Source organism: Apiospora marii, assembly GCF_038362585.1.
Source record: "Apiospora marii strain CBS 49790 chromosome Unknown utg000007l_segment0_segment0, whole genome shotgun sequence".
NCBI lineage: Eukaryota > Fungi > Ascomycota > Sordariomycetes > Amphisphaeriales > Apiosporaceae > Apiospora > Apiospora marii.
In genome coordinates this window covers 2,676,984-2,685,785 of record NW_027117379.1, presented here as the reverse complement: position 1 = coordinate 2,685,785, position 8,802 = coordinate 2,676,984, and positions in this window count along the sequence as shown.

The following is an 8,802-nucleotide window of genomic DNA, read 5'->3' as shown; positions in this document are numbered from 1 at the left end:
AAGGCTGGAGAGGAGGACGATCAACACATCCATATAGCAGGCAGCTCTGTAAGGAGCCTATAGGAAACAGACACTGGAACAGTCGTTGCTGCCTTGTGCGCGATGATTCTGGCATAACCAACTACTAGTAGTCGCGTGTTCAGCAACAAATGCATGTTTCTGGCGACTTGCACCAAGTGGTGGGTACAGGTATGTCGATAGGACATCATGTTTGGCTACCGATCACACTGTGAACGCCGAGGCTGATGGTTTTTGGCATGTAATTTGATGAACATTACGATGAAGAAGGAGATACAAGAGTCAATTATTCCATACATGTGCCAGGGAGACGAGACCTGAGGATATCGGTGGTTTGGGATACCCGGCGATTGCCTTGACTGACTTGCTGAAAGGTTGCCTCCTGACGGTGTAAGATAGGAGTAACACCTCTTTCAGACTCCATCCTCGCCAGCAGGAGAAGAGCCACAGCTCAATACTAGATCTACCCTGGTGGAATCAGTAAACTGCATGTACGTCGAAATCCAGAAGATACCTGGGGAGTGGTTAAGGAGTCTGCGACACAGAAGTCCGCTGTAGTAAGGTGGTTGAATCGGGATTTGACAAGTGATGCAGACAGGCAGAAGACAGAACTCTAGTGTTGGATTTCGGTCTATGAACGTGCTCTGTACACGCTGTTCTGCCATGCTTCCGAGCCCCCATCATACAGGCACCTGTATCAAAGTCGAAATAGGGGCGCTACCCGGCCTGCGCACATCCCTTCAGAACGTCTACCTTGGGCAATTTCTTGATATAACGTTTCTAGCATTTTTCATGGGACAGCAAATATTGGTTCCGTTGGGACAAGGCTCTGATCCTAGCAACTGCCGGTCACCCCCCTCCTCGACCCCGAGTCTCGCCATTACTCGAGCTGTGCATGTCCAACAACTAGTTGCATGCATGCCACAATTGAAGACCACTGAGTGACGTCTCGAGATAAGCAATGTCTCATCAGCTCAAAGGAGTGAGGGAGAGAGGGGGACAGAGAGAGGCTACACACAGTTCTGCACAGTATACACGGACCCTGATACTATATCCCTGACAAGCGCAGCAACGCTGACCATGCAGCACAGTAAGATATACCCGGCCGACCCGGTAAGCGCTCGCGTATTGTTGGCGGTGGTGCCCTTTCCTGATCTTCATGATCGGAAGATGGCCAACAAGTAACACCGTCGCGCACGCCCATCGGCTCTAAGCCAGCCAGCCAGTCTTTGCCATGGCATGGAAAGTACTTCCCCGTATACACGACAAGAAGGTATCATGTTCCCCGAAACCCAAGTTCAGTTTCGTTGAAGAGGGCATGAACTTGTCATATGCGGCAGTAGCTTCGTTTCCGCGGATGCGATGCGGCTCTTCCCCTCCCCCATGATTTGGCATGCCATGCAGCGTGACTCGTCTTACCTCACCCAAGGCCTGTCGGAACTGACAGTGCACCAGTAGGCATGAACAAAAGTCCAGTCAGTAGTCGCATACGTGACCACGGGATATTGCCGAGTTCGCCCCTTTTGCCGTCGACAGAGGGCGTCGCTGTTTCGGCACACAGTGTGCCATGTTGGTATGCGACTTCTTCGTATTCTTCATCCTTCTATGGGGTTTGGCAGCTGCTCAAGTCAAAGTCGCATCGCTGATGGTCAAGCTTTGATCTTCGATCCCAGCATTGGCACCCGCAAGGCACCCATGTACAGCGGCGGGGCCTTCCTTCCTTGGCCCAGCTCCTTGGCAGCCCGACTTTCGAAGCTCTGCGTCGAACTTGAGAGACCGCGTCCAAGTAGATGTCGTGTATATACATACCCCTTTCCTAAGTAAGATAGAATCACTTCGCCAGAATACGGCTGTCTCACAGGAACCACGCTATGTAGACTAGGTCGGCCCAAGGAGCTGACCGAAGGATAACACGCACAAGTGTAAGCCACAATGGATGAAGAGGCTTTGTCGTAGGAATGAGTGGGCAGAGCAGTATGGGGAATTCATCTCTCCAACCGGATTGGACGTACAGCAGCCGAAGCATAAGGGGAAACCTATATGGCTAAGATGGAGAGAATCGCCCAGAAGGGCAATCTTACCTCGTCCCTGGATATAAACCGCTCTCTTGGTGGTTAACCGGGTCAATGGATGCCTCATTGCCTTGCCTCAACCGAAGATCACGCCCACCCGAGGCACGGAGTTTCTCCGCTGCCATAGCGAGTGGGTGGTATATCATTTCTTGCTGCCGGTGCTGCCGCGGATCGTCCGTATCACACAGTAGGGCACCGCAACAACGGATACGGCGGTATGCAGTTGACAATGATGGCTGCGGCTGACGGACTCACGTTCTTACCCATCACGGATGCAGATCATCTCAGCTGCGAAACGGGAGCCCCGAGATGAGAGATCAACTCCACAAGTCTGCAGCAACATCAAATGCCATTGCAGACTTGCCGGATTAGCTTTGTGTCCTCGTGTGAAGTGCCTGGTGCGCGGGAGCTTGAGACCGATCTGGAAGGAGGACAGGCTGCGTAATCTGCAAGAAAGGCCGGCTGCTCGTCAAGTCTCTGGGCAGCGATGCAGAGTGCGGAGTTGCGTAACAGACAGCCTGGGGTGGACGCCAAGAAATGAACACGTCGTCGCCGGTGCGGAAAGTGTAAAAGTCCAGCACACAATGGGCTCGTATGTAGTCGCGAGGTCGCATTGTACTGCTGTCGCCCCAGATTCTCATCGTCCCTTCCCGCGCTCCTGTTGGAAACAGAAACAGAAACAGAAACAGATGCGCAATCTGTCACCGATCGCTGCGCACAAGGGAGGGCCAGCTGTAAGGGATTCGTCATGCGCCGCTTCACGGTTTGCCCAAGCATTGCTTGGCGAGGTTCCTGCCGTGAAGCCAAGGCGCACATCATTGCTTCTGTACGAGGCTTGGCAGATGTGTTTCGAAGTTCCGGGCAGCCAGTGGACGGCGTTGGGAGAAAGAGGGGTGCGAGCGGCGGTATAGGGATGGCCTGCCAAGACGGTGGGAAAGGGAAAGAAGCAGGCACACGCACACACTCACACAGACACACGCCTCAACCGCAGCCTCCTGCTCGTGTGCTTCCGTCCAAGGTGACTCCAATGGCCGAATCCAAGACCGCCAAGGCGGCTCCCCTTTATGTTTGTCTTGAAGCTTGAGGAACGCAGGCTGTTGGCTGGCTGGCTGGCTGGCGGCCGGAATCCTGGCGTTCCGTCGATCACCTGCATTTCGTCAACCGCCCAAGGCTAGTAGCCAAAGGGCTTGGCAGGGACGGCAGAGAGGACTCGCTGCGCCATCCACTACCACGTACACACGAATGCCGATGATGGAAGACGTCAATCCTTTGCCTCTGCTAAGTCGATCCAGGAAGGAATCAGCGGAAGACGTGTTCTAGAAACCCCGGCATTGCTTGCTACCTGGTCCTGTCGATTCATGGCCGATGGAGAGTGGATGGACGGGTGGCAGGGTTTCTCAGCCAAACACATGGTTTGGTGCGACATGACATGCCAAACGGAGGTGTGACGACGGGAAAAGGGCTTCGGTGAGGGTTGATGTCGGCGGCGGCCTCAAAGCTTAGACATGCCGAATATTAGTTCCATGACTCGACATGATGTGCTTTCCAGTCAGCCAACCCGGAACAACACATTGCTGCTTAATTTCATATCGGCTGGCAAACATCATCGCACAGTAGTATCTGCTGGCTGGCAAGTATCGTGTGCCAATGGGCTACAGTTCACCGCTGCTTCTTGGGGCAATTGCTTTTTCCCTCTCGCTGCTGTTGCTGCTGCTGTTGCTGAGCTATCCAGAGGAAGGATTATACTCATGCCCGTGCGATTATTGCATAGCTACCTAACCTAACCTACCGTACACCAGTCGGAGAAAGGCAGATGTTGTAGGTATTGGATACTTCCAATGGCCACGGCCAATGAGACCGCCCGCTGACAGTTTCGAGCCGTGGTTGCCCAACCCAGTGGGTGCGCTGTCGCTGCACTGTTTCATGGCCGGCCTGCAAAGCGCAGAGATGAAGCAGCAACGGCTAAATTTGGACAACATTGCTGCTGATGCACAAATTGCGGTTGCTGCTCGCGCCTGCTTGGGGAACTCTGGCGAATCCCGGGTCTGGGCCTTTTTCGACCTGGAATGAGACGAGACACACCCGCCGATCTTCGTCCTCAGCCAAGAGCCTCCAATTAGGCTCACTGCCTCGCCAAGGCGATTTGCTCGACCGTGATTGATCCTGCCATATCGCTGTAGATGATTGCGAAATACCGTGCAACCGGCGCTGATAGTAGTAGCAATCCCGCCGACTTTGCCAAGACGGCTAGGGACAGCGCCCCCTTTGCCCCTCGAGCCCTCCCCCGGAAAATGAATGCGAGTGCGATCACAGCAGCAGCAGCAGCAGCAGCGCGACTGCAACAAGACTCGAACTCGTTCGGCCTAATGCACGAGTAGCTCCAACCTGCAGGTCAAGGTCACGAGACCTGCTGCTGAACCACGAGAGGGATCTGAAATGAACGATTTGGGGCAGCTGCAGGGTGAGCGAGCCACACACACACACTCGCACTCACTCACTACTCGCTCTTGGAACGTTTCTTTTTGAGCGTACTCCGTACGTGGGGGTCACCTGTACCCAAGAAACTGTACTGACCGACTGGCAAACAAAAAAGACGTCAACTGACTTAACGACTGGCTGCCGAGAAGCAAGAGGCACAGTCACGTACGGCTTACCCTTTTCGTTCGAACCGACACGCGCCGGGCGAATGGAATCTCGTCACTGCCAAGGGCCGTCAGACAAGAGAGTAGTCAATCATCACCATTTCAAATCGTGAAAAGGACAAATAGGTAGATAGGACAGGGCAATTATCAAATTGAAAAGGGGACCAATCCAGTGGTGCTCAGGCCTTCCATACTGGTCCATTTCCAGCACGGGGGCCAATGAGGAAGTGTCATTCCCCCGGCGTTGCAATCCAAAAGTTAATACTGCCCTGTCATGCCAACCGCTATACTGCTGTATACTTACATAATTGGGCCACTCGAGTCAGGGTCCGTCAGCCTCTGACGACGCAGAACTGTTGAGCCCGAGCCGAGCAGCGTAACATAGAGTCGCATAGAGCATGGAGTTAATTGTCGGTGTGAACAATCTGTCGCATTATATGCTCCATCGGATTTTTAATTAACAGACTCACGTAGAGACCCTCGCCGGGTCGGCCATGGCAAGATGCGCATGATGTCTATTGTAATTGTAATTCCAGTTGTAGCCGAGGTCGCCTGTCTCGCCTCGCTCGGGTCCAATGCCAATCAACCAGACTCGGGTTATCTGTTGTGCGAATTGGGATCCAGATGTTATCTCTAATGTGGACTGCCTACGTACAACTAGTAGAAAGAGAAATCAGACCGGCAGCGTGGTAATGGTATCATGGCCGGTCCACGGTCCACCAGATCGCAATAGGGAGCTACCCTAGTCATCTCCCCCCTGGTGTGTCGCCTCAGGATCTGGTGTTTGATTGGTATGGCTAGGAGGCCGAAATTACGCTTTCGATACTTGGGAGATCGAGCGCGCGCTCCAAACCAGAGAGCCAAGGCGCCCTCTCCCCCTCCCCCAGCTCCCCATACATCTGTACATGTACTAATACGTACAGGCCAGAATGATGCAATCGCGATGGCCAGCATCAGCGTCGCTTTGCAGCGAGCTCGGGAGCCTGCCCAGATGATGTGCGCTGCCAAACATTGCAAACCTACGAGCGCACCCAAGACCGACTCCTCCCAGGCGCGCACACAGGGTCGCGACGTTGTATTTTGATTTGACAGAGGCCGAAGGGCCGGCTTCAACGGCCCCCACCCAACCCTTCCGAATGACGCACGACCAGGCCATCTCATCCATGCCATCCATCTTCAGTTGACGCCGACAGGGGGGGACCGACTGACTGGGCATCCACAGCATCGTCAGACGGCACCCCGTTTTTCCCCTCTGGCCGTCCACTGCCCGCGAGGAAACATTCGGCAATCGCTAGTACCAGTATGGGCGGAAACGGCCCTGCTAGGTAGTAGGTAGTACTGAAGCATTAATAAGGAGGTTGAGGCAAGTCCGCGGTCTCGCGCCCATGCGACATGCGCGAACCAAGGAGAAGCACAAGGGGAAATCAAGTAAATTGTACTGTACGTTCGCTATATGAGCTAATAATAACCTAAGCTTGCTCGTTCCCGTACACGTAGAGTCACAGAGTACGATCGACGGGTTTCCTCCGGCCTGCCAACACAGGTAGGCATTGCTGCTGGGCATTGTGCGGCATGGGGTCCATCCATGGACTTTGTGTCGTCGGCACTGCCCTCGGCCGGACATTGACAGCAGCAACAAACATTTCAAAACAAATCTCTTGCTCTCCCATTACACGTACACACACACACTCACGCAGAGCGCAAGCCAAGCCCGACGCACAGATGGAAGGAAAGACAAATTTCTCCTACAATATATGCAGCCTCTGAGGCTAAGTGTAGAAAGGCGTGTCTGCCAAGCCGTGTAAGTGCCCGCCAAGCACCAGTGGCTGTCAATGAAACGGTCTTGGTATCGTCAATACATAGCATGGGCGCTCTTGGACATTAACACCTTCTTTTCCCCAACTCCTCGCCTTGAACCACCAAGACCGGCAATTGCCAGGATCGCCGTCCCGGAGGTCTTGGCGCGCGCGCGCACTCTGGACAAGAAAAGGAAAGAAGTGGAAGTGTGTTGCCAAGGCTGCAATGCAGGAACTGAAAATGGATCGTTGAATTCAACATTGTCTTGATGGTCTTTTTGCTGGCTGCGGACACGAGATCCTGTCTCCAAAATAAGTAGGAAGGGCAGGACCGAATACTCGGCATGGATTAACCGGAACAGGGGATAATATATTGCCCATTCCCAGCCCTTCCCTTCCGGTACAACAATCGCGGGCGCATTTCATTCGCCAGGCTTGCGACGTCGATTCCGCCCTTTTTTAGGCCATAGTAACCGTAGGTCGTTGTTGAACAAGGAAAAGGCAGCATATCCTACATACTAAAAATCGCTCACCGAAGCCCATTGGAGTGTTGCTCGCACTGTATCCACTGGGAGCTCCATTTAAGATAGGCCTTATATTGCAGCCAGAGCAATTTGCACACCCCGAGTGTTGAGTTGAGGCAGGCAGGCCGGCATTCGGGTTTGACCAGAAGGGTTACCTACCTCTTTCTTTGCTGTGCTGTATGCGTGCGTGCTCGCCCCAGTGTGTTGGGAGAGGTGGCTCAGAAAGTCTTGGCTTGACTCTGACTTTTTGCCAAGCAAATTCCCTCTTGCGGGCCTTTCTACTATCTCGATTCTCCAGTTCTGTCTGTAATGTGTGTATGCCTGGCTGCACCTCTATGTAGTAGTAGTAGGGTGGCATGTATGTAGGCGGGCTCTTGCGGCTATGGGGCCCTTTCATGCTGTCAGAAAAATACCGCCGAAACTTTGGCCCTCTCGAGAAACAAGACAAGACAAGCCAAGCCAAGCCAGCCTACGAGCCTACCTTCAACTCACAAGCCTCCCCCTGCCCGCGCATCGTCCAAAATAATCTCTTTTCCCGTTGCGGCAAGTCAGCCCTTGAAGCGCCGGCCAGCCACTGGCCCCTGCACTTGGGGCCCCAAACTTGGCATCGCGCCCATTCGCTCCCGTTCAATCTGCACACAGTATGTACATATTAGTACGGCCAGGCCATAACTTTTTCTTTTTGTGTAACCTCCACATTTGGTCGTGAACCCTTCGCCAGTAAGAGGCCAAGAGACTGGGAGAGTAGAGATGCCGTGTACACAATGCACATAGGTATTGTATACTTCTTGTCCATGTCTTGAAGATCATCCAGAGAGATATAGGTACTACTAGAGAGGAACGGAGTGTTCCATCTACAGATGCACTTTGGCTACTGCATACCTACAAGGTACTCTTCCCCATGTCATCTGGCTGGCCGTGTGCCACGTACATCAAGTAGGTATCTATCTGATCTCACATCACATACCGCGTGCCTCACTGCTACCGTAGATTCATGTTTTTACATACAGCCATTACATATATCTGGGAATAAAGTGATCTTCCCTTCGCTGCTAGGGTTTAACACACTAGACCCTCGCGAGTGCATCTGCAATGGCCCATGTCGTATTTGTGCTGGGCACTCACTCCATCCCACTTACACGCATATGTAACGCTAGTCGACATCGTCCCCGCTTCATCGAAGAAAGACCCCCGGACGAACAAGTTTAGCGCAAGCTCGTCCTGCAGCTCATATTGGCATTGCTCCGAGTAATACCTACTTGCTTACCGAGTGTGTACTCGAGGGGGGCATATTCGAAGCTTAGTCGGATGGGGGGGGGGGTGGGTTTTGTGGAAGGAGAAGAGAGTGTGTCGCAGTCGAGCGCAAGAGAGGAGGAGGAGGAGGAGTGTGTGTTTAGTATGACGGCGAAGAAGGTGTTCCTATCCTTCTTTTTTCTGTCTCAAGTTTATAACAGCGCCGCTCCCCTCTCGCAAGACATATATAGTCCTGGAGGTGCCTCTTATCTTGTTTCCCCGAGTTCTGATTATTGAGTCTGCCCGTATTGTTTCGCCTTGGCGCGAAGATCTTGGCTCTGGGCATTTATACCAAAGCAGGGCTACACAACAGCGCAACCATTACCTGCTGTTGGTCGTATATGCCCCTCCACGCCTTTTTTCCCCCTCTACTCGCCTCTTGGTATCCGGCCCCCCCAGCACCAGCACAGGACAAGGACAGGATTGGACTTACAACACCTTTACCTAAAAGATAGTA